The sequence below is a fragment of the Pinus tabuliformis genome, chromosome 7 (genome assembly GCF_031772625.1).
Source record: "Pinus tabuliformis cultivar Carrire ecotype Pingquan chromosome 7, CPIR1, whole genome shotgun sequence".
NCBI lineage: Eukaryota > Viridiplantae > Streptophyta > Pinopsida > Pinales > Pinaceae > Pinus > Pinus tabuliformis.
The window spans coordinates 1312808441-1312835397 of NC_142293.1; the positions used below are offsets into that span (position 1 = coordinate 1312808441).

A 26957-nucleotide genomic window follows, 5' to 3' on the forward strand; every position below is an offset into this window, starting at 1 on the left:
CATAACAATGCATTTCAGCACCAAGAAGAAAGTATAACATCTCATGAAACGCAGCATGAAGATCAGCAGGGGTTTATTTGTGAAAACCATGTTTCATCCTTTGATATGAATGAAAAGATGCAGCAGATTTGTCAGTCTTTTGATCATTATGAGTATGAAATTGATTGCAAACAGCAAGAAGAAGTACTGGAAGATAGCTTTTACGACCCTCAGGCAGAGGAAAAGGTTGGTTTTTTATGTCAAACTTCTCAGCAGCTTACAGCAATAAATGATCATAAGAAAGAGGAAAATTACATTGTTTGTAGGCAGCATTTAGAAAAGTAGTTCGATAGCATATCAAAAGAATCTTGTGTGGTTGAGAATCAGTTGTCTAAAGATGTAGAATGTTATGATGATCATCAACATAACTATGTATTCTTTGACCCTATAAGTGAATATATGGACAAGCTTTGCACTCTGGTCTTTCATTTTCATTTGCATTATGAAGATCAAGTATATTATGGGTTGATTTGGTCATCTCACTACCATGGTTATTTTGAGGTTGAATGCAATCAAGAGCCTCCAATATCAGAGAAGACAATTGATTGGCTTTATTGGAAATATCATGTTGCTTGAGCTACAAGTGGAGCTTGCAGCTGATAGGGTAGGTAGATAGGAAAATGCAAATAAGCTCAAGGTTGACTGAGCATTTTTTTTAGTAGATGTAGATTTCTTTTTCCTACAGTGATCATCAAGCTTAAGCCCGAGGTGAAGGCCCAAGAAACTTAAAGGAGATGTTTTTCAAATAAATTTTTGTTTATCATAAAAGGATAAGGCACTGGAACTGCAGGTTCTTAGTGTACCACAAGGGCACACTATCCCAAGTGGAGCCACTATTATCACTAAACAAATTTCAAAGAAAAGGGGTAAGGTGAGGAAGAATTGGTCTTGGTCACTTTCATGTTCCTTTCATGCATAAGAAGCACTTGGCAAGCTCAGGGTCAGCATAGATCAAAGTTCTCCATTTCAATTCAAGCAAGGCAGTTAGCACTCAAGAAGAAGAATGTAGCTTTGAGGAAGTCAAAAAGGAAATTGATGTCTACCAACCTTGAGATTTCCCAATTCAAGGAAAGGGCAAGGAAACATGCAATTGAAAAGGCAAAATTGAAGATCTAAAAACACAGCTAAGCCAGTGGGAAAGGTTTCCTTAACTAAGGAATGTCACGTAGCAAGTAAGGTTAAGTCCCCAAATTTTGATGATTTGCCTTGTTGAATTTTTCCTTGAAAAATGAGGCCTCTGCATTTAGTTTTGAACAACTTTAGAACAGATGAAAGGGACATTCCAAGATAAAGAAACTCAAGACAGTCGGATTTCGGCATTAAGCTGTGTTTTTGAAATTACACAGCAGTTTTGCAGCGCGCTGCGAAACCCCTGTAGTAGCCTGTTTCAGCAGAAAAAACTCTGTTTTCTGCGTTTACTAGTAAATTTCCAGAAGGGGTTCTGAGCAGCTGAAAACTTAATTTTGAAAACTGAAAGAGGCTTTTATTCCTAACATAACAAACTACAAAAACCTCTTTCAGTTTCTTCAAATTCGTTCTGAGGTGGGAGGAATTTATGGTTAAACTTGCGCTACGAAACTGCTGAAAGTCAAGCTTTGTCTACTGGTTTTAGCAGTCTTTTTCAAAATCAGTTTTTGGTTACAGGAAGACGTATTTTGGAATTCTGAGGGAGGTTTCTCTTCATAAAATTTCCAGCTACAATAACCTATCTCACTTTATTCATAAGTGTTTTCAGTTGGGATATACTAAGCTTTCATTGAGACCCTAATTTCAGAAAACGGATTTTTCCTGTTTGCCACGTGTTTTTCAAGGACAGTTTCTGGACAGCTGGAGAAATGTTTTCAAAAACCAGGAGAGGTTTTTGTTCTGGACAACATGGGCTACAAAAACCTCCTTCAGTTTCGTAAAATGTGTCATGGATGAAGAGATAAAGGCTCTGCAATTTTCAAGGATCTAAACCTAAAAACAGGGAAACATGTTCCCTAATTTCTAGGGTTTGTCATCAGCAGTTGGGTGACCACGTGGGAGGCTTCATCAAATTCGACTCCTTGAGTTTGAAAGTTGTCAAATAATGCTTTAAATGTTTAGATAAGGTTGTTGAATCATGATAAGGAGTTACACTCCTAGTTGTATTAGGTCTCTAGGACTGCTAGTTAGGTGTCATTTGCATTTAATAGTTAGTTTTGAGTATCAATAGGTGTCATAGTAGGATGAATTCGAATTTCCCTCATGCTGGAGGAGGAATCTAAGTTGTGTAAAGAGCTCTATATATAGCAAAAGAGCTGATGTACAAGGGGTTGGAAATCTTTATGGAAAAGCTTGTATTTGGCATATGTATGACTCATTTTCAATAATAGATGCTTGACTTTGCTTCTCAGGATTCATGAAGGGTTTTTCATGTTCAGAATATGTGATGTTGTCCTTTTTCTTAATTCTTATAGTGGTATGGATGTATAATCACTCAGAATTCACTGAATGTGCTCTGACTTCCTGTATACATGCATAAACTGTGTGTCCCATATGAGTTTATGTTCTGAATATTTAAACGCTGAATGCCCTGACTTCCATGTAAGGTTGAGTTCATTGTTATATTGAGGTGTTGTTGACTCCATAAGCCCAATGGATAGTTTTGTTTAATGTGTTTCCACCATTCATATTTTTCATACTTGTTTCATAGAGTTAGCCATCTAATCTTTATCAAAATCATTAACCTTTGAGAGAGCCCTCTCAGGTTGAGGAGGCTAAGCCTCAGCCAAAAGTTGGTTTGAAATAGTTACTTGAAGTCTTCCTGGTCTGCAGCCTTACAGGGCCTGATTTTGAGATAACAGTATCGATCCATGTAAAGCACTGATATAAATTCTATTAACAAATACATCCATTTAAAATTATGACTCGGAAGTTGGAGCCCTAGGTAATCAGATTTAAATTGAGATTTTAATGAACTTGATTTTATGAAAAGCCTAGGATAAAACATATCCTAATAAGACCTAGTATAAAATAGGACCCCAGTATAAATGTAGACTATGAAACTGAAGCTAGTAAACCAAGTATAACATATTAGACATATATTAAAATCAAAAGAGACTAAACATACATTAAATCAAGAGTATTTTTTTTTTGGAAAGGAAACGGTTATGGTTTAAATTAATTATTAATAAAAAGGTTGGAATCCATTACAGATTCTTCACTATTGCTATTGATTGATGCTTGTTTGGAGAATCTGGGCAGGCGGGTTGGTTTGTTGGCTCATTGGTGGTAACCTCACTTGTATGTTGGTAAGTACTTCCCTCTCTAATCAGTTGGGAACGATGGGGGACATCTATTTTCTCATATGGCAGACATCTCTTCTTTCATCTATTGGCAACTTGGAATGGGTGAGTTTGGGGAATGGGTGCTTGCTAAGTATCACCTCCCCCTTCTCCCTCCATCTAGCCAACAACATAATAAAATTTCATTTGCATGGCCAAGAAACTTTGTTGAACTAACTCTCTCACATCTGGTGGAAACTTGGGAACTCAAGCAGCTCATATGGTAAGAACTTGGCTTAATATCTTCTGGTGGTGGTGGTGGGTAAAAGGCCTTCTCTTTCTTTTGAGTATCTGGTGATGGGGACCTTCTCTCGTGGTTTTGCGTACTACTCTCGTCGTCTATTGGGAACATGGAATGCGTGGAATATTTAGGGTAATGGGTTCTATTACAACTTAACATTAGGACTACATAATGCACTTCCCACACAAAAAAGGCTACACATTTACTAGCTTTCTCTTAGTTGGAGGTTGCATTGTATCATGAGTTTGATTCTGAGTTGGCGGGTTTGAGAAGTATTATTGTTACCCTTGAAGAACAAATGCTTATACTCTTTCTTCCTCTTTTCTTGCCCTTATCTCTTTTTATCCATCCATCTCTTATGGAAATCATGTTGGCCTCTTCACTAGTCTTAACTCATATTGTTTCCTCTAATTTATTTGGCTCCATGACTTGAATCTCATTTCTAATTAGAATCCATATTTCAATGACAAAAACATCGAATTAAATTTTCCATCCTTGATAAATGAGACATACTTCAAAAGCTTCATGAACTTACATTCATATTCACTTACTATCATGGTTCCCTTCTTTAGGTCATGAAACTCATTGACTTTTTTCATATAATAAGAATAAAATCAATATCTTTTATCAAGGTACCTTTCAAATTGTTTCTAGGTTACTTTTCTTTGTCTATGCTTCTTCCCTTGTCGATTATGTTCCCACAACAATGAGGTATTCCCAGCCAATTATATATTTCCAATCTTTCCTTTTGGCTTCTTGTTAACCAAGCTTCAACTTCTTGCCTCATTCTCATCTTTGCATCAAAAGTTGGCAATTTTTCTTTATTTCATATTCATTGAAGATTATTAGTGGGTATTTCTACCTTTTTATCAAATTATGATAACTCTATGATGACTCTTAACGAAGTGGAATCAGAAGGTGACTTCCTTGATCCATGAGTTCTCTCATTGGAATCTATGCTTCCATTGTATATTATTTTCCCTTCAATTGTTTATTTATTTATGCAAAATTCCACAACAACTAATTATTTACCTAATTTTTCTCCTCTTAGGCTTGCTCTATATGCACAACAAGGTTTCTTACTATCTTAGCAAGATCAATTGGCATCTCTTCTAATGACCATTTGAATGCATCTCCGCTTCTTTGATGTGGATTTCATGCACATTAAAGTTCCACGTAAGAAGGAAGGCATTGTAAGGACTTTTTGGACTTATCGGGTTAAAACTAATAGTTTTCTAGGGAGGAGGTTTACTTCGCGAGTTCAAAAGGGGGGAGTTCAAAAGGGGGGAGAATCAATTTGTACCTTACGTTTCAAAGGGAGGAGCCTTCCCATGAATTATGTAATGAAGAATTGTACACAACCACAATTCTTCACACAACTTCCAATTAGTAGCAATTAGTCTAAAATGACTCAAAATTCCACACTTGAAAGACTCTTTGATTGCTCCTTCTTGAGATCTATTCAACAAGCACCTATATGCCCCCCCTACTTAGACACCTCTATACTAGTGCTTCTCCAAAAGTGAAGAATTGAACTTATTTTCCCCCATTTTTGAGATGGATAAACCCTTAACAAATTTATCACTTTCTTTCTTCACTAACTTGAGTGAGAGACTTCTTCTTTAGTCTTCTTCACTAGGCATAGTGATTTATTATTTAGGTTCAACAACTTGTTCATTAGGTGGATTCTTTAGGTGCAAAAAATGGTTCATTAGGTGGAGCCACACTTCACCGATTTACACTTTTCCTTCATTGGGAATGGTAAGTTTTTCTTTAGCTAGAGTGATTCTTTCATTAGGTGCAACCAACCTTAACTAATTTTCACTTTTTCTTCACTGGACAAAGTGAATTCTTCTCAATGCCATTAGGTGGAGCCATAGTTTATCAATTTGCATGTTTCCTACATTGTGTATAGAAATTTTGTAGGTAGAGCGGCTCCTTCATTAGGCATATCTAACCTTCATGGATTTTCACTTTGTCTTCACAATAAGGAGTGAGCTCTTTTTTTATTTCACTGGGTAGAATGAATTATTCTTTAGGAAGAGAAACTCTTTGATTTTCATTTTTTCTTCATGAAGTAGAGTGGATTCTTCTTTAGGTAGAGGGACCCTTAAAAAATTATTCACTTTTACTTCACACTTGAAAGATGGTGTCACAACTCTATGCCATGTAAACAAATATAATATTTATACTAGATAGAGTGCTACATTAAGATTTTTTCATGTCTCTAAGTAGAGAGAGTTGGTAAAACATTGTCAATTTTTATATGTGCTTCTGATTGACCTTGCTTGCTTCATGTCCTTGACAAGACAAAGGGACACAACCATTTTCTACCCTATAAACTTTACCATGAATCGACCCTTGTTGGGATTTGACCTAAAATTAGACTCTACATAGATTTTGTTTCCCCTCAGTTTGCATGAGGGTTAACTCAAGTGTTGAAGATGATGTTATACCAAAAGAGTTGTAGTTACAAGACTCCTAGATACAGATTTGAAGCAACTTTTTAATTATCTTCTTGTCATTTGTAATCTCAGTTTGTCATGTCCATGATCATGTTGTATTATTTTGTAAGTGAGATTGTACTTATATATGATGGGCCAATTTATTATATTGTATCTATAGCCCAACTATGACAGAGTTGTACTAGAAAAATGCTTATGAGTGTTTTTTTCACCTAGTTGACTCTAGATCCTTCTAAATTATTTCAATTACATAAAGTTATGTAAAGACACACTCCTCCAAAGCCATAAGCATGTTCTATGTACACCTAGCTTAGTTGATGAGCTTCTTAGCCCTTGGATTATTGTTTTTTCATACATCTCACATTGAGTCATCATGAACATCAATCAAAGCTAGTCTCGGTCAATAAAAATTGTTGTACATGGTCATACCATTATCCCTTCTATGATACCTAAACCCTCAACATATTTTCATGTATTATACATATTTTTATGCATCCACATGTGTGGAGACTACCCCACTAGCACCTTGCATTATTTGACCATATCCTTGCTTGATTTAGCATGAATCCTTGGGAAACAATGCATTTGAAATCTAGAAACACATATCTCTTAAGATTTTTGATATCGACGGACCCACCCCAAATGAACCAATGAGTAGTTCCATTAATTGACTTAGAATAGGGTTTAAATTCCCCACTGCGCGCTTTTATAAATGAATAACCTTAAATGTGGGAAATCTACTATTGAATTTAGCGACTTTGAGACCCTGGTGGAGCAATACATTTCAGATCAAAACCCAAAGAAACAAGGACCCAAGTACAAAGAGGAGGGGTTGCTTTAGCCAAAATTGCATTACATTACAAGGTTTTCAATTTGACGGACCAGATCAAATGGTTAGCATCATGATATCTTGCTTCAAGGGAGAGCGTTGTAAATCAATGTTGATTTGGCTAAAAAAAAATAGGAAATTATAGGCCCCAGTGGATGGATATGACTCCGAACTCAGATAAATGAAATTCGCTTTACAAAACTTGTCTTGTCTTTCTGGCTATGGAAATTGTGTGTTGCGGAGTGGCACCAGACCATCTCTCTAATATATGTGATTATGCATTCAATGTTATCTGACCAAAGGGAGGTAAATACTCTTCAATTGTTCAAAATTGTGGCAAATTATTCCGCTCTTCTTCCTGTTTCGAATGGTCCTGATGAAATATTCATTTACACTCTTGTAGTATATTTTTGGTGGTTATGGCAAGGATGATTTCCAAACAAATGATGTTCATGTATTTGATTCAAGCAAGCAGTCATGGATTAATCCCATGGTGAAAGGAACCCCGCCCTCTCCCAGGGACAGCCACAACTGTACCACTATGGGAACAAATTTGTTTTTATTTGGTGGCACAGATGGGAAGAACCCTCTACGGGATTTGCATATGCTAGACACTACTAAAAATACATGGGTGCAACCTAACATAAGTGGTGAAGGACCAACAGCTTGTGAGGGGCATAGTGCTACACTCATTGATCACAATGTATTTATATTTGAAGGTTGTGGAAAATCTCAAGATGAATCTGAAGAGATATATTAAAATGACCTTTACATACTAAACACAATTAACTTAATTTGGACAAGGGATGCAACCAATGGTACACCACCGTCTCAAAGAGATAGCCACACTTGCTCGTCATGGAAGAACAAAATTATAGTCTTGGGTGCGGAGGATGCATCAAACTCTTATTTTTCTGATGTCTATGTCCTTGATGTAGATACACTTGTGTGGAAAGAGCTCAACACAACTGGCCAGATATTAGCACCTTAGGCAGGCCATGTAATAGTATCCCTTGGAAAGCATTTGTTTGTGTTTGGTGGATTTACTGATGATCATAATTTATTTGACAATATTTACATCCTAAACATAGAGATGGGAGTGTGGACCAAGGTAGCAACCACAGGTCAAGGACCTTTGCTAGATTCTCTATTGCTAGAGATTGTTTGGATTTCACCAGAGGCATTCTCATATTCATAGGAGGGTGCAATGGAAACTTGGAGGCCCTAGAGACATGTATTATTTGGATATAGAAATGAAAATAGAAAATGGAGAAGATGAGCAAGAGCTAGAGAAATTTTATTTAAGGAAGGAGTTGAAAAGAATGCATCAAGAGCACCATGTCTCTTCAAATGATCCTGAGAAGGATAGAGATACACCTAAGCTTGATGTGTAGCCTAGAAACATATTGCACACAACCCCACCAACTAACAATATTCCTAATGGTCAAGACAAACCTTCTGTGTACACTTTTAAGCCAGTTGAAGAGAAGATATTTGAACCAAAAATAACTAATGTGTTACATTATGGATAATACACTATTGAATCACATATTGAAGGGAATCCATTGCACGGGTTATTATTCTCCTATAAACCTAGATTTTCTCATTTTGTACATGTTTATCTCACTAGGAAAAAACTGGCCTTAGAAAAAATTTCTATGAAATCGAGTGAAACATGAAAGCCTAAATTAAAGATTTCTCGTGCAATTAAGAAATATGTGAAGATAGAAGAAGATGGGCCAGAAAAATCTATTAGTGATGTAGAATCTCCTACATAAGGGACTATCGTGGAGCCTATTGCTTCGTCAATAAATCAACCTGTAGTCACAACTAATATGTATCAACAATACATTCGATTACTACCTATGCACTCTTCATCTATTGCTCAACATGATCTGAGGCACTATATGGATTCTGGCTTTCCTGCTTCACATGCTACATAAGATGGATTTTCTGGTCCTGTACCAAGCCAAGGGAGAGGGTTATATGTTATTCAAATGCTTCCTACACCAGCAAATTAGGGTAATCAATAGCCTCTAGTTCAGGGAAGTGAATACCAACATGAGCACGGGCAGCAACCTAGTTCAGTAGGGTAGATCTGAAGTATGTGTATACTATAGAGTGTAGACATCCTTTGGCATATATTGATTTATCATGTTGGTTAGCCGGATGGAAATTAAGCTTGGGATTTATCCCATTAAGAACAAATTTTCACACAAGCATGGAAAGAATGTAATTTTGTGGAGAGGACAAGTTCTGCATAGTTGGAAGCCAATATAAAAAAAAAATAAAATAAAATTACTTAATCCTTACATTCCCTTACGATATTGTTAAATTGTGCTCGTGGTTGGGATCCATGCACATCGATTATCTAGATTTTTGGACCACTTTTTTAAATCCAAAAAATATTCCTATTGATCGAAATATGTACAAGGCATTTTAAACTAACCACTCGTTAAAAGTACCTGGATCCTAGCTAGCTAGTAAGCTTTAGAACCATAAAAATTTCCATATGGACTCAACATTGAGTTGAGTACATCAAAATAAAATCAGAGCTCGTCAAAATTAAATAAGCTTTCACAGTTTGTCATGTCATTTAACGCAACAGCAGGAATCATGTCTACATTGTACAAAAGGGCATCTTTGTCTTCTGGTAGCAGCCTTATCCTTCTGCAGCTAGCTCAGGATCAGTGATAATGGGCTCCGACACATCCTTTCCCTCCTCCATCTCAAGAGGCAATAAACCTCAGAGATGGCCAGTGCCAGGCGAGGGAATATGTTGTTCTTGGGGGCAGGCAGAGGCAACTAGTTATGGCACTGAATGGCCATGCCTTTTGGATTAATTTCTGATCAAGAAAACAACTAGGCTTGAAACAAGTGATTTTTTTTTTAATTTCAATATGTGCAAGCAGTGCCAACATTGTATTCAGAACCATTAATTTGCGAAGTACTAGAAGGGATCCAATTTGGAATATTATTTTGCTTCTCAAATAAATTGATATGGTTAACAACTTACCACCGACATTTCATAGTAGAACTTGTTCTACTCGTGTAGGGTAGTCTCTTTGGTGGTGTAAGATTTGTCTTCCACCTCAGTTCTGTAAGGAAATCCCATATATTTCTTCTCTTCCCATCCAATTCTGCAATTGTTCTGACAATGAAACCGAGAAGAGTCTCATGTTGTGTGAGTTGATTGTGTTCATGATAGTAGCGCAGAATATATTTGGCACAGAATAACCCTTTGATCTAACCAAGCTAGCTCGCAATCTTTTGAAAGAATGAGTGAGGCCATTTGGAACGAATTGTAATAGATTAATACCTATTTTTAATCAATCTATGTATGAAACTATTTATATTTTCTAACATCAAAATCAATGATTCACAACTGCACAGGTGGCATGGGAGGGGAGTTCTTCTTAGAGGGAAGTGCCTTATGACATAAAAATGAATTATGGTGAATGCAAATGATTTTAAATTAATGCAATTATTGAGATGAAGGTTTTTACATTTCCTGATTTTTGAATTTTTTTTTTATTAAATATTCCAAAATCATTTTTCATTTAACTTATGAAAATGATTATTATTTATATATTTAAACTAATTATCCAAAACCTCAATTCTATTATTCAACTTTATTGAAAATAATTCTTTGGTTGTATAATTTATATCACAAAGACAAAATATTATTAATTATTGAAAAACTAAAATATTATTAATTATTGAAAAAAATAAAATATCATTAATTACTGAAAAAAATAAAAAAAAATTGATGAATAAGTAAGGTAAGTCATTGTTAAATTATCAAGAATAATTTGTACAATTCCTAACCAGTTCAACACTGTATGGTTAAATCTCATTGAACTATTTATAGGATGTCGATATAATTTTTGAACATAATATCATTTTTTTCATAACTATTTTGTATATAAAGTATTTTTCTTATTCATTTAGGTTTACATTATATTCAAGGGATTGTTTTGATGTTTATATATATATATATATATATATATATATATATATATATATATATATATATATATATATATATATATATATATATATATATATATATATATATATATATATATATATGATGGATTCAAGAGTGGAAATGGGGTCATCATGAATATGCTCAGAAAAATGAGTTGAATTTTTAAAACATGCACTCATACCCCATCTATAGCCTTTGTGCTCTCTAAACCATCACACATGCTTTCCATCTTGTATTTTTTAAGGAACACACTGACATTTTCAAAAGAAATGCTCATTTTGAAAAGTGAGTGCATGCTTATTAAATCATGTGAGTGATTCTCAAAGCATTCGTGTGATTTTGAAAGTGAGTTCATGCTTTTAAGACGTAGGGAGGAAGGAAGAGAGACAACAATAGAATTGGGGGGGTTGTTGTGAAGGAGTGTGTTATGAAACCAGCTCAAGAAAAGATAGAAAAGATAGATCAACGCCTTAGAATTAAGCCTCTTCGAGGGGGCAACCTCCTTTACATTACATAAATGAACAATTCTTGGATGATTCAAATGACAAAACCTCCTTTCTATATATAGGAGTCTAAGGAGTCACAATATAATCCAGCTGACCTAACAATAATAATATAAAGCCAAAAAAATAACAATAGAGGGATTCTATGGGGCACAGTAATAACAATATGGGGGCAATAGGGGCACAACAATATTAATAAGGGGTATAACTACAATAGTAATGGGGTAATCACTAGTATTATAGGGACCCAACATGCCCCTCTCCTTCAAAAAAGTGTTGTCCTCAATGCTTGAGTAGTTCTGGATACTTCTGCATAAAATTCTCATCCTCCCATGTGGAATCTTCAGCAGATAAGTTCTTCCACTTGATAAGATACTCTGAAATTGATCGATTTCGTAGCTGTCGAGTTCTTGTTTCTGTGACTGCTTCCGGTTCCAATATAATTTTTCCTTCCTCATCAAGTTCTGGCAATATTGTTTGAACTGGGAGCTTGTCACCTATAACCTTCTTTAAACATGAAACATGGAAAACTGGGTGCAATCGAGAAGCTGCAGGAAGCTCCAATTTGTATGCCATAGTACCAATCTTTTGCAACACCTTGTACGGACCATAATACTTTGGTGATAATTTATTATCCTTCTTAGCTTGCTTGAGGGACATTTGCTTATATGGTTGTAGCCGTAGGAATACCCAATCACCTACATCAAAACTTCTTTCACCGCGATGTTGATCTGCCTGTTGTTTCATTCTATTATGTGCCAACACGAGGTTATCCTTTAAGAGTTGGAGGACTTGTTGTTGATGTTTGATGTGATGTTCCACTACCTGAACCTTAGAATTTTCTCTTAAATATGATGTGATGGATGGTGGTTGATACCCATAAAGTGCCATAAATGGGGTCATTTTTGTTGCTGTATGGAAGGAAGTGTTATACCACCATTCAGCCAGAGGAAACCATTTGACCCATTGTGTCTGTTTATCAGATACAAAGCAGCGAAGATATCCTTCCAAACATTTGTTTACTATCTTAGTTTGCCCATCAGATTGAGGATGATAAGATGAGCTATGAGCTAACTGAGTACCAAGACAAGAAAATAGTTCTGTCCAAAAATTTCCTGTGAAAATGGGATCTCTGTCACTTACAATAATCTTTGGGTTTCCATGTAGCTTTTGAATTGTTTCCATAAATGCAGTAGAAACTGTACTGGCTTTAAATGGATGTGATAATGCACAAAAGTGTGCATACTTGGTAAGTCTGTCAACTACCACCATGATGACACTCTTTCCCTCAGACTTGGGTAAACCTGTGATAAAATCCATTGAAACCTCCTCCCAACTTTGGCTTGGAATGGATAAAGGTTGTAATAGACCCGGTGTCTTAATTGTTTCAACTTTATTTTGTTGGCAAACCAAACATTCCGCCACAAACTTTTGAATATCTGATTTAAGGCCATCCCAAAAAAATTCCTTCTTAACCTTGTGGTAAGTTTTTAAAAATCCTAAGTGCCCTCCTAAGGGAGAAGTGTGCAATTCCATAAGAATCTTTTGTTTTAGCTGGGAATTCTTACAGAGGTATAAGCGATCTTTGTACCATAATGAATCATTTTGCCAGCTAAATGTATCAGACGTACTGGAATCTTGTTGTAACTTTCGAATAAGTGCCCACACTTCTTCGTCATTCTTCCATTCCTCCCTTGCTTTGCTTATCCAATCTGGTTGGATAATAGAAATGGCGCACAACAATGCTTCCACATCCTCATCCTTTCTTGAGAGTGCATCTGCCACCACATTTTGCTTCCCTTTTTTGTAGATGATTTCAAAGTCATAACCCAACATCTTTGTGACCCACTTTTGTTGCTCTTCAGAGGATAATCTTTGTTCGTATTTAAGGCTATCATGATCTGTTTTTACCTTGAAGTGTCTTCCCATTAGGTAGGGTCGCCATTTCTTAAGTGCATGGAGTATTGCCAACATTTCCTTCTCATAAATAGCTTTGCTTAAAAACTTTCCCTTGATTGGACGACTTTCAAAAGCAATGGGTCTTTCATCTTGCATTAGAACAGCACCAATTCCATTTCCTGAAGCATCACATTCCACAATAAAGGTTTTTGTGAAGTCCGGTGTAGCTAAGACCGGTGCTTGGCACATTGCCTCTTTAAGATGTTCAAAGGCCTTTGTTGCTTCTGGAGTCCATGAAAATGCATCTTTCTTCAATAATGTTGTTAGAGGTGCTGCTATTCTCCCATAATTCTTAACAAACTTGCGATAATACCCTGTCAACCCAAGAAATCCTCGCAGATGCTTTATGGATGTGGGGATTTTCCATTCCTTAATGGCTTTAATTTTGCTAGGGTCTACCTTAACTCCTTCATGAGATACAATATGACCCAATATTCCACCTCCTGGACTCCAAAGAAACATTTGGATCTTTTTGCATATAATTGTTTCTCCTCCAATAGTTGTAGCACCCTGTCAACATGTTCAACATGATCCTTCCAAGACTTGCTGTAGATTAGTATATCATCAAAAAATACTAACACAAATTTTCTAAGGAATGGTTTGAAAATTGAATTCATCAAACCTTGAAATGTTGAAGGTGCATTGGTAAGGCCAAAAGGCATGACCAAAAATTCATAATGACCCTCATGAGTTCTAAATGTTGTTTTCGGAATGTCTTCAGTCTTCATTCTGATTTGATGATATCCTGAACGAAGATCCAACTTGGTGAAGTAAATTGATCCATGCAATTCATCCAGTAATTCATCAATGACAGGAATGGGGAACTTATCTTTAATAGTGAGCTTGTTGAGCTCCCTATAATCTGGACACATGCGCCATGATCCATCCTTCTTGTGCACCAATACTACTGGAGTAGAGAAAGAACTTTGACTCGGTTGAATTATACCAGCCTCTAGCATTTCTGCAACCATACGTTCAATTTCACTCTTTTGGACATAGGGATATCTGTACGGCCTGATGTTTGGAGGAACACTTCCTGGAATCAGATGAATAGCATGATCATGATCACGCATAGGTGGGAGACCTTTGGGAGTCTCAAATACCTTGGAATGATTGTCCAGAACTTTTTGGAGATCTGGAGAAATAGATGATTCCGATGTGGAAACATCTAGCGAACATAATTGTGCAATTACACCTCTTTGCTCCTTTTTTAGAAGCTTTGTCATACCATTAGAGCTGATTATCTTTCCTGGTTTCCCTGCAATACCCCTTAATTCAACTTCCTTTCCTTTCGTAGAAAATTTGATGAAAAGTTCTTGAAAATTAAAAGCTATTGTACCCAAGGATTGTAGCCATTGGACTCCTAGTACAACATCAGCACCTCCCATTGGAATGGAAAGCATTGGGCTAGTCAATACATATTCTCCCATGGATAGCTTGATATTATGGCACTTTCCAGAGCAATTTATTGTTCCTCCATTTGCAATCATCACTTGACACTCTGGTGCTGGATATAGGAAGCAATTCAATTCTTTTGCTACCTTACAATGAATAAAATTGTGGGTGCTTCCTGAATCAATCAACACTATTACCTTTTTCTTCTTGATTTGTCCTTCTATCTTGATGGTTTGAGTAGTGGTAATTCCCACCAATTCATTACAAGATATGGTCGGATTTATTTGTTCTTCATCTAGGCTTTGTTCCTGGATTATATCCTCTTCTTTTGACCTTTCTTGCTCCTTTTCTTCTTCCTCTTCACAATCTATGTAGAATAATTTCTTCTCAGCACACTTATGACCTTTAGTGTATTTGCTATCACAACTGTAACAAAGCCCTTTTGCTCTTTTTTCTTCCAATTGTTGTGGTGTCAACTTTATAGGTTGTGGAAGACTAGGGGCAACAACACTTCTGTCTTTATAGTTGTGAGTGGTATGCTTCCTGGTTGCCATAATTTTGCTTTCCATTTTTCTTGCTAACCTGAATGCCTTCTCTAATGAATCAGGTTCCCAAAGGCGAACATCATGTTGGATATTATCCTTTAAAGACCCTATGAACACATCAATCCTATGCTCCTCTGGAATATCTTTTACCCTTATGTTCAATTTTTGGAATTCCTCAATGTGCTCCATTATTGAGCCCTTTTGTTTGAGACTTATCAATTGGCTAAAAAAAGTGTTGCTTTTTGTATCCTCATAATGTGCTATCAATTCTTCCGTAAAAATTGCCCAAGTGATAAATTGTTTACGAGAGCAAAGCCATTGATACCATACAAACTGATTTGGTTCCAAATATAAAGTTGCCATACGTACCTTTTGTGTGTTTTGCACATTATTGAGATCGAAGAATTGCTCCATCTGTAATATCCATGTGGCGGGATCCTTGCCATCAAACTTCCTCATATCGATTTTTGGAATATGGTGGGTCTTTGATCCAACATTAGAGTCTATGGAATCATGATTAACATTTTTTTTGTTCACATCATGAGTTTCCTTTACAACCTTTTCACCATTACTAAGTATTTCTTGTAGAAAATTTGTCAAATCTGTCTTCACATCTGCCATGTCTGTCTTCAAATCTGTCTTTTAATCTGCCATGTCTCTCTTCAAATCTGTCTTCGAATCATCCATCTTAGCTTCCATGCCCTTTATCTTAGATTCCACGCCATTTATCTTAGATTCCATGCCATTTATCTTAGCTTCTGTTAGCTTTTGTGAGCGTGACATTTGTTGCACTTGTTCTTGTAATTTTGATATATCATGTAGCATTTCTTCCTCTTCTTCATGAGTCATGCTAGAGCTTTCAGGTTCCTTACTAGGTGTTTGCATTTTCTTTCCTCGGGGCATCAGTTACCGATAATAATGCTTTACTATGCCCTTTGAATTCCTTCAAACCAAGCTTACGCAAAAATTAAAAAAAAAAAAACTTCACACCTTTTTTCACTTTGTAGAAGCCTGATATTGAATCTGATGTATCTCTGTAATTTTAGATCCTCCAATTCTAAAATTGTGATCTATAGTAGCCTTCTGTGTCCTCTTTCCAATGCCATAAGTCTAACCCAAATTGGATTCTCCAAGGGAGAGTTATGCGAAATCTCCCACAGTGACTTGATTATAGACTAGTTCAATAGAGCGAACTTGTACGACGTGCCACAAGTCACTGTTTCGACCTTTGGATCTACAAAATGCATACAAGAAACTACAGTCCATCCTCTTTCTATACCTTCTTATGAAATTTCAATCTGATCCCCAGAGAGAAAGTTATGACGATTTTCCCCAGGTCACCTGTTTGGAATGTAATTCAGGAGCCTACAAAAAGACCCACTTCCTCAGATCATATCTCCGCAAATATAGCGCGAAAAGCTCTGAAATTTGGACCTGAGGTTCAGCGCAATTTCTTCTCAAATGGGTTTTTTTGCAACTTCTGAAATGTCGCAGAAAAAAAGTTATAGCAAAAATGCCACGATGACCTGTTTGGAGCAGCGAAATCCTAGAATCCAAAGCTCTGATACCAAATGTTATGAAACCAGCTCAAGAAAAGATAGAAAAGATAGATCAACACCTTAGAATTTAGCCTCTTCGAGGGGGAAACCTTCTTTACATTACATAAATGAACAATTCTTGGATGATTCAAATGACAAAACCTCCTTTCTATATATAGGAGTCTAAGGAGTCACAATATAATCCAGCCAACCTAACAATAATAATATAAAGCCACAAAAATAACAATAGAGGGATTCTATGGGGTACAGTAATAACAATATGGGGGAAATAGGGGCACAACAATATTAATAAGGGGTATAACTATAATAGTAATGGGGTAATCACTAGTATTATAGGGACCCAACAGAGTGACCAAGGGATGGAGGGAGGAAGGGATAGATATAGAGAGAAAGAAGGGTTGACAAAGAGGGGGATAAAAAAAGGATGTGAAGGAGAGAGGTAGATGGATAGATGAAGAGAGTGAATGAGTGAGAGGGGGAGAGAGTGAAGAGGTAGAGAAACAATGGGAATAAGAGAGAGAGGAAAGGAGGGAGATAATGGGAAAAGGAGAGAAAGGAAGAGTGGAGGAGGGGATGAAAGTGAGGGAGATAGAGGAAGAGGCAAAGGGAGAGAAAGAGTGAGCATGCAAGAGATAGATGGAGGGTCAATGAGAGAAAGAGAGAGTGAGAGTAATGGGAGTTATAGGGGAGAGAGAGATAGAGGGGATAGAAAAAAAGGGAGTGCTAGGGAGAGAAAGAGGGAGGGAAAATATAAGAGAGATAAATGGGTGGAAGGGAGAGAGAGAGAAAGAGGTAAAGAGAGAGATAGTGTGGAGTGAGAGAGAAATAGAAGAGAGTTGGTAGTTAGGGATGGAAGGAAGAAGAGGAAAAGAGAGGGAGGGTCAAGTATGGAGGTTTATAGAGAGGGGGGAGAGAATACGAGGGAGGTAGAGAGACAGAAAGAGAGATATATTGAGATAAAGTGGTGGAGAGGGATGGGGAGCAAGGGTGATAGAAGGGTAGAGATAAAATATAGGTGCTTAGAGAGAGGAGGAGGAAGAGATAGAGGTTAAGAGGGAAGGAGATGGGATAGTGAGGAAGGAAGAGAGATGGAGATTAGGGGAGGGTGATCAAGTCAAGAAGATAGAAAGAGGGAGAGTTTGAGTGAGCATAAGAGAGAGAGGGAGAGAGTGTGAGAGAGAGTGAGGTAGATGGAGGGATGGCAAGAGAGAGTGAGAGAGAGGGAAGGGGGGATAGAGTGAGAGAGAGGAAAGATGAAGAGTGTTGGAGGGAGGTAGGGCAAAGGGGGGAGATATTGAAAATAGCAAGAAGAAATGTTTAAAATAGCATCAAGAAAAATCCTAATTTAATTTTTCCTTGAATTAAATTGTAATTCCACATCTCATTACAACTTCTAATAGTTAACTAAGTTAATTTGAATTAGTTAGCTCAAATAATACGATTTGAGGGTCTAATTAAACTCATGTAGAGTCTCTCCTAAAATTAGTAGCGCTAGTTGAGTTTATTTTGAGTTGTAATTATTTAATTTAGTTTAACTAAGATAAATTCAGTTAAACTAGTTCCAACTAATGGAGGAATTAGTGGGAGGTCTAGTAGTGGGGTGTAACCTACAGAATTGCGGTGTAACCAACACTTCTCAACTAGTAAACTGAAGATTCGCCCATAATTAACTCATGCATGTCAGGTAAGAGAAGACCCAGTTGAGATTGAAGTTTAGGGACAGTGTACTATCAATTGTAAAACCATTTAAATTAAACTGATAGTGCATGTAGTCAGAGGAAGGCCTATGAGGATTGTACAATTCATAATTGAGGAATTTCCACATTAAATAGGGGCTAGTTCCCAAGGGAACAATGCAAGGAATTATGAGCTTGGATGCTTGGAAATTTGGCTAAGTATTGGCCAAAGGTAGTTAGTTAGGTAGAGGATAGAAAATACTTGTGCAAGTTGAGCTCAAGGTTGAGCATAGCATATTGTATTCATCTAGATTATTTGACTAATGCAATATATAGATAGTAGGGGTTTTGAGCTATGGCTTTCCCCATAAATTTATTGTGTCATGTGTGATTGTATTCTTTCCCTTTTATGCTTCATAATTTCATCGATCATTTATTGTTTCCGCTAATGGGTAGAGTAGATTCAAGTCAATTGTTTTAGCATATTATAATCTGCAGTTTGAATCTATAAGGAATTTCTACATAGTACCATAGATAGATTTGTAGAAATTTCTACATGGTATCAAAGCTGAAATCATGATAGAAGAGAAGAATTTGAAGTTGTCCTTGGATATTGGTGGAGCTCTAGTGCAGGGTAGATCCAGAAGACCCTATGCCCATACTTCTTAATAGAGCTAGAAGATTGCTAATGGATAGATCCGTGAGCTAATGTTTAATGATACAAAAAGGAGTTGTGATCATTGTTATCGGTAGATTGAGGGGTAGATATATTTCCCACATGTAAATCAATACTTAGAGGGAGTCTCGTTTCAGAGGGAGTAGCACTATGGAAGCTAGTACTTTAGGATCTGGGGAGCTCAAACACATTATTGCAGTGATTGTAGCAGCAGTGCGAAAGAATCAACAGAGTTGTACCAACAACAGTATGAGTATATCATATTTAGCTCATGAATGCAAAGCCTTGAGGAGAAAGGAAAATGTTAGAGACTTGGTGGTTGAGAGGGAGCATGAATTACCTCTCAACATGCAGCCTTAGAAGTAACCTCATCAAGTTGTGGAGTAGCCACAGTTAGAGAAGCAGAGAGGAGAGAAAGTGGATGCATCCTCTTAAGAAAAGACCTCTAGTGGGGGAGAAGTTTGAGCCAAGTGGGAAGAGGGAACACATGCAGGTATACATCTTGGTGTGAGGTGGGGTGATATGAAGCAATAGTGCCAAGAGTTATAGAAATTTTGGCAGGGTCCATTGAGGTGTGTCTGTCTCAAGGACCATTACCTTACTATGAGGGCCCACAGTATTCAGTGGTAGGAGGATCAGTGTTAGTCAGATACTAAGGAGTGCGGAGCAGGAGGCTCAGCAGTAGAGTCAGCAGCAGCATAGTTTTCCTACTAGAGAGTTACAAACAGTTTATTAAGTTTATTTTGTTTGGATGTTTTTCTTAGTTGCAGATGTTGCAGTAGCAACAACAATAGTGACAAAAGTTTCATGTAGAACATTCCAAAGGTACCATATCGAGATAGAGTTGAATTCCTTTCTTGTTGGGAGGGAGTGTTTTAAATAGCAACAAGAAATGTTAAAAATGGCATCAAGAAAAAATCCTAATTTAGTTTGTCCTTGAATTAAATTAAGAATTAAATTGTAATTCCACATCTTATGACAACTTGTAATAGTTAACTAAGCTAATTTGACTTAGTTATCTCAGTTAATTCGAGTTGAGGGTCTAACTAGAGTCATGTAGAGTATCTCCTACAATTAGGAGCAATAGTTGAGCTTATTTTGAATTGTAATTATTTAATTCAGTTTAACTGAGTTCAATTCAGTTAAACTATTTCCAACTAATGGAGGAATTAGTGGGAGATCTAGTAGTGGGGTGTAACCAAAACTGCTCAACCAAAAAACTAAATATTCACTCATAACTAACTCATGCATGTGAGATTAGAGAAAGACTCAGCTGAGATTGGAGTTTAGGGACAGTGTACTATCAGTTGTAAAATCATATAAATTAAACCGACAGTGAATGCAGTCAAAGGAAGGCCTATGTGGATTGTACAATTCATAATCGAGGAACTTCCAAATTAAATAGGGGCTAATTCCTAAGGGAACAATGCAAGGAATTAGGAGCTTGGAGGCTTGGAAATTTTGCTAAGTATTGGCAAAAGGTAGTCAGTTAGGAAGAGGATAGAGAATACTTGTGCAAGTTGAGCTCAAGGTTGAGAAGAGCATATTGTATCCATCCATATTCTTTGACTAATGAAATATATAGATAGCATGGTTTTTTAGCTGTGACTTTCCCCAGAAAATTATTGTGTTATTTTTAATTTAGTTCTTTCTCTTTTATGCTTCATGATTTCATCGATCGTTTATTTTTTCTGTTAATGAGTAGAGTAGATTCAAGTCAAATTTTTTAACATATTACAATTTTTAGTTTGAATCTATAATGAATATCTACAAAAGATGTGAGACATGTGGGGAAGAAAGAGATAGGTAGTGAAGAAAACAGGGGAAAACACACACACACAAAAGAGAGAGTGATTGAGGAAAGGAAGCGAAGGGGAGAGAGGTGTAGAGACAAACATTGAGATAGAGGGGGGAGAGTGTGGGTGGAAGATAGATAGAGAGGATGGGAAAGGGAACAAATAGAGAGAGATGGAGAGGGAGAGGATGGGGGAGAGAGGGAAGAAGAGTAGTAGATGGGGAGAGAAAGAAAGAGATAGGGAGGAGGACAAAGAGGTGAATATGGAAGCAAGAGGGATATTAGGTAGGGGAGAGAGAGGGAGTTGGAGAGAGAGTGAGGAAACATAGGAGAGGGGAAAAGAGTGATAGAGTGTGCATAAAAAGGAAAGGGGAAAGCAATGTTTAGAGAGAATTGGGAAGAGTGAGAGACAAAGAGTGCAAGAGGGTTAAGGATAGAGATAACATTTTGGGGGTTGTTTTGAAGGAGGGAATGGAAGTGGCAATGGATAGAGAATGAGAGGAAGGGAGAGGAAGGAATTAGGAGAGATATGGGGAACAAGGATGGGAAGAGAGAGAGAGAGACAGAGAGAGAGAGAGAGATATGGGTGATAGGAGGGAGAGTGTTAGGTCCCTATAATACTAGTGATTCCCCCATTACTGTTGCCATTATGTGCCTTATTGTTATTGTTGTGCCCCTATTGTCCCCATATTGTTATTATTGTTGCCCATAGAATCCCACTATTGTTATTTTTGCGCCTTTGTATTATTATTGTTAGGTCGGCTTTGGTTCTATTGTGACCCCTTAGACTCCTATATATAGAAAGGAGGGTTTGTCATTTGAATCATCCAAGAATTGTTCATTTTTGTAATGTAAAGGAGGTCTCCCCCTCGAAGAGGTTAAATTCTAAGGCATTGATATATATTTTCTATCTTTCTGTGAGCTAGTTACATAACATTTGGTATCAGAGGTTTGGATTCTAGGGTTTCGCTGCTCCAAAAAGGTCATCTTGGAATTTTCGCTATAACTTTTTTCTGAGAAGTTTCAGAAGCTAAAACACAAAATCATGTGAGATGACATCTCGCTGAACCTCAAGTCTGAATTTCAAATCTTGTCTCACTATATTTTCGGAGATATGATCTGCATAAGTTAGGGTTTTTGCAAGCTTCAGAATTTCATCTAAAACAGGTCATCATGGAATTTTTGCTATAACACTTTCACTACGAAGTTTCAGAAGCTAAAAAGAAAACCCATTTGAGAAGAAATCAGTCTTAAACTCGGGTCTAAATTTCATATCACGTCTCGCTATATTTTCATATATATAACCTAAGTAATTTAGGGTTTTTGTAGACCCCCGAATTACATTCCAAAAAGGTCACCTTGGGAAAATCGTCATAACTTTTGTTGTGAACATCAGATTGAATTTTAGTAAGAAGTTACAGAAAGAGGATAGACTATAGTTTTGTGGGTATCATTTTCAGAAGCTAACGTTGAAACAGTTACCCATGGCACGTTGTACAAGTTCGCTCTACTGAACCCATCTATACTCTGGTCATCATGGGAGATTTGGAATAGCTCTTCATTGGAGAATCAAATCTTGATCAGACTTACGGGATTAGAAGTATTACTCAGAGGGTTACCATAGGAAGAAATTTTAGACCTTGGAGATCCAAAATTATAGAGATAGATCACATTCAATATCGAGCTCCTACAAAGTGAAAAAAGGTGAGTAGTTTTTTTTTAATTTTGCATAAGCTTGGTTTGAAAAATTAGTTTGAAGGAATTCAAAGGGAATAGTGAAGCATTATTATCAGTAATTTATGCCCCAAAGAAATAAAATGGAAACACCTAGTAAGCAACCTGAAATATCTAGAATGACTCATGAAGAAGAGGAAGAAATGCAACATGATATATCAAAATTATGAGACCAAGTGCAACAAATTTCACTCACACAAAAAGTAACAGAAGATAAGATGGATGGTTTAAAGAAATACATAGAAGCTAAGATGTATGGCGTGGAAGCTAAGATGGATGGTTTAAAGAAAGGCATAGAAGCTAAGATGAATGATGTGGAAGCTAAGATGGACGGTGTGGAAGCTAAGATGGATGGTGTGGAAGCTAACATGGATGATTTAAAGAAAGGCATGGAAGATTTGAAGACAGATTTGACAAAGTTTCTACAAGAAATGCTTACTAATGGCGAAAGGGTAGTAAAGGAAACTCATAATGAGAAAAAAATAAATGTTAATCATGATTTCATAGACTCTAACGTTGGATCAAAGAACCACCATGTTCCAAAGATTGATATGAGGAAGTTTGATGGGAAGGATCCCAGAACATGGATACTATAGATGGAGCAATTTTTCGATCTCCATAATGTGGAAAACACACAAAAGCTATGCATTACAACTTTATATTTGGAACCAAATCAGTTTGTATGGTATCGATGGCTTTGCTCTCATAAAAAAATTGTCACTTGGGCTATTTTTACAGATGCAACGATAACACATTATGAGGATAAAAAAAGCAACACTTTTTTTAGCCAATTGATAAATCTCAAACAAAAGGGTTCAATGATGGAGCACATTGAGGACTTCCAAAAATTGAATATAAGGGTAAAAGATATTCCAGAGGAGCATAGGATTGATGTGTTCATAGGGACTTTAAAATATAACATCCAACATGAGATTCACCTTTGGGAACCAGATTCATTGGAGAAGGCATTCAGGTTGGTAAGAAAAATGGAAAGAAAAATTATGGCAACAAGGAAGCCTATGACTCACAATCATAAAGATGGAAGTGTTGCTGCCCCTAGCCATCCACAACCTACAAGGTTGACACCACAACAATTGGAATAAAAGAGAGCAAAAGGGATTTGTTACAGTTGTGATAGCAAATACACCAGGAACAAACCCTAGAAAAAGAAGAAATGAATTCGACCATATATTGTAATGCATTGGCTAGAATTACCACTCCTCAAACTATCAAGATAGAAGGGCATTCCTATATCCAGCACCAGAGTGTCAAGTGATGGTTGCAAGTGGAGGAACCATAAATTTCTCATGAAAGTGCATAATATCAAGCTATCCATGGTAGAATATGTATTGAATAGCCCAATTCTTTCCATTCCAATGGGTGGTGTTGATGTTGTACTACGAGTCCAATGGCTATAATCCTTGGGTACAATAGCTTTTAATTTTCAATAATTTTTCATGAAATTCTCTTCAGAAGGAAAGGAAGTTAAATTAAGGGGTATCACAGGGAAACCAGGAAAGATAATCAACTCCAACAGAATGAAAAGCTTCTAAAGAAAGAACAAGGAGGCATAATTGCACAATTATGTTGACTAGAGGTTCCCACATCAAAATCATCCATTTCTCCAGATCTCCAAAAAGTCTTGGACAATCATTCCAAGGTATTTGAGACTCCCAAAGGCCTTCCACCTATTTGTGATCATGATCATGCTATTAATTTGATTCCAGGAAGTGTTCCTCCAAACATCAGGCCTTACAGATATCCCTATGTGCAAAAGAGTTAAATTGAACGTATGGTTGCAGAAATGCTATAGGCTGGTATAATTCAACCTAGTCAAAGTTCCTTCTATGCTCCAGTAGTATTGGTTCACAATAATGACGGATCATGGTGCATGTGGCCAGATTATAGGGAGCTCAACAAGCTCACTATCAAAGATAAATTTCCCAATCTTGTCATTAATGAATTGTTGGATGAATTGCATGGATCAATTTACTTCACCAAGTTGGATTTTCACTCAGGATATCATCAAATCATAATGAATACTGAAGACATTCAAAAAACAACATTTAGAACTCATGAGGGTCATTAATATTTTTTGGTCATGCCTTTTGGCCTTACTAATGCACCTTCTACATTTCAAGGTTTGATGAATTCCATTTTCAAACCCTTCCTTAGAAAATTTGTGTTAGTATTTTTTGATGATATGCTAATCTACAGTGAGTCTTGGAAGGATCCTATCCAACATGTTGACATGGTGCTCAAACTATTGGAGGAGAAACAATTATATGCAAAAATCTCCAAATGTTTCTTTGGAGTACAAGAGGTGGAATATCTGGGTCATATTGTATCTCATGAAGGTGTTAAGGTAGACCCTAGCAAAATTAAAACCATTAAAGAATGGAAAATCCCCACATCCATAAAGCATCTACGAGGATTTATCGGGTTAACAGGGTATTATCGCAAGTATGTTAATAATTATGGGAGAATAGCAGCACCTCTAACAACATTATTGAAGAAATATGCATTTTCATGGACTTCAGAAGCAACGAAGCCCTTTGAACATCTTAAAGAGGCAATGTACCAAGCACCAATCTTAGCTACACTGTACTTCACAAAGACCTTTGTTGTGGAATGTGATGCCTCGGGAAATGGAATTGGTGTTGTTTTAATGAAAGAAGAAAGACCCATTGCTTTCAAAAGTCGTCCAATCAAAGGAAAGTATTTACACAAAGCTATTTATGGGAAGGAAATGTTGGCAATACTACATGCACTTAAGAAACGGAAACCCTACCTAATGGGAAGACACTTCAAGGTAAAAATAGATCATGATAGTCTTAAATAATTTTTAGAACAAAGATTATCTTCAGAAGAGTAGCAAAAATGGGTCACAAAGATTTTGGGTTATGAATTTGAAATCATCTACAAAAAAGGGAAGCAAAATGTTGTGGCAGATGCACTCTCAAGAAAGGATGAGGATGTGGAAGCATTTCTTTGCGCCATTTCTATTATCCACCCAGATTGGATAAACAAAGCAAGGGATGAATGGAAGAATGACGAGGAAGTGTGGGCACTCATTCAAAAGATACAACAAGATCCCATTACCTCTGATACATTTAGCTGGAAAAATGATTCATTATGGTACAAGGATCAATTATACCTATGTAAGAATTCCCAACTCAAACAAAATATTCTTAGGGAATTGCACACCTCTCCCTTAGGAGGGCACTTAGGATTTCTAAAAACCTACCACAGGGTTAAGAAGGATTTTTTTTTGGATGGCCTTAAATTAGATATTCAAAAGTTTGTGGCGGAATGTTTGGTTTACCAACAAAATAAATTTGAAACAATTAAGACCCCAGGACTATTACAACCTTTATCCATTCCAAGCCAATGTTGGGAGGAGGTTTCAATGGATTTTACCACAGGATTACCCAAGTCCAAAGGAAAGAGTGTTATCATGGTGGTAATTGATAGACTTACCAAGTATGCACACTTTTGTGCATTATCTCATCCATTTAATATGAGTATAGTTTATACTGCATTTATGGAAACAATTCAAAAGCTACATGGAAACCCAAAGATTATTGTAAGCAACAGAGATCCCATTTTCACTGGAAATTTTTGGACAGAATTATTTTCTTGTCTTGGTACTAAGTTAGCTCATAGCTCATCTTATCATCCTCAATCTAATGGGAAAACTAATATAGTAAACAAATGTTTGGAAGGATATCTTCGTTGCTTTGTATCTATTAAACAGACACAATGGGTCAAATGGTTGCCTCTGGCTGAATGGTGGTATAACAATTCCTTCCATTCTGCAACAAAAATGACCCCATTTATGGTACTTTATGGATATCATCCACCATCCATCACATCATCTTTAAGAGAAAATTCTAAGGTTCAAGCAATGGAAGATCACATCAAGCATCAACAACAAATTCTCCAACTCTTAAAGGATAACCTCACCTTGGCGCAGAATAGAATGAAACAGTAGGTAGATCAACATCATAGCGAAAGAAGTTTTGATGTAGGTGATTGGGTATTCCTACGGCTACAACCATATAAACAAATGTCCCTCAAGCAAGCTAAGAAGGATAATAAATTATCACCAAAGTATTATGGTCCGTACAAGGTGTTGTAAAAGATAGGTACTATGGCATACAAATTGGAGCTTCTTGCAGCTTCCCGAGTGTACCCAGTTTTCCATGTTTCATGCTTAAATAAGGTTATAGGTGACAAGCT

At 36.7% G+C, this 26957-nt stretch overlaps 1 pseudogene; it reads left to right on the top strand.

Annotated features, from left to right (window-relative positions):
- The first annotated feature begins 3347 nt into the window (after positions 1-3347).
- LOC149252363 (uncharacterized) lies at positions 3348-8978 on the top strand (annotated as a pseudogene).
- Positions 8979-26957: the final 17979 nt, after the last annotated feature.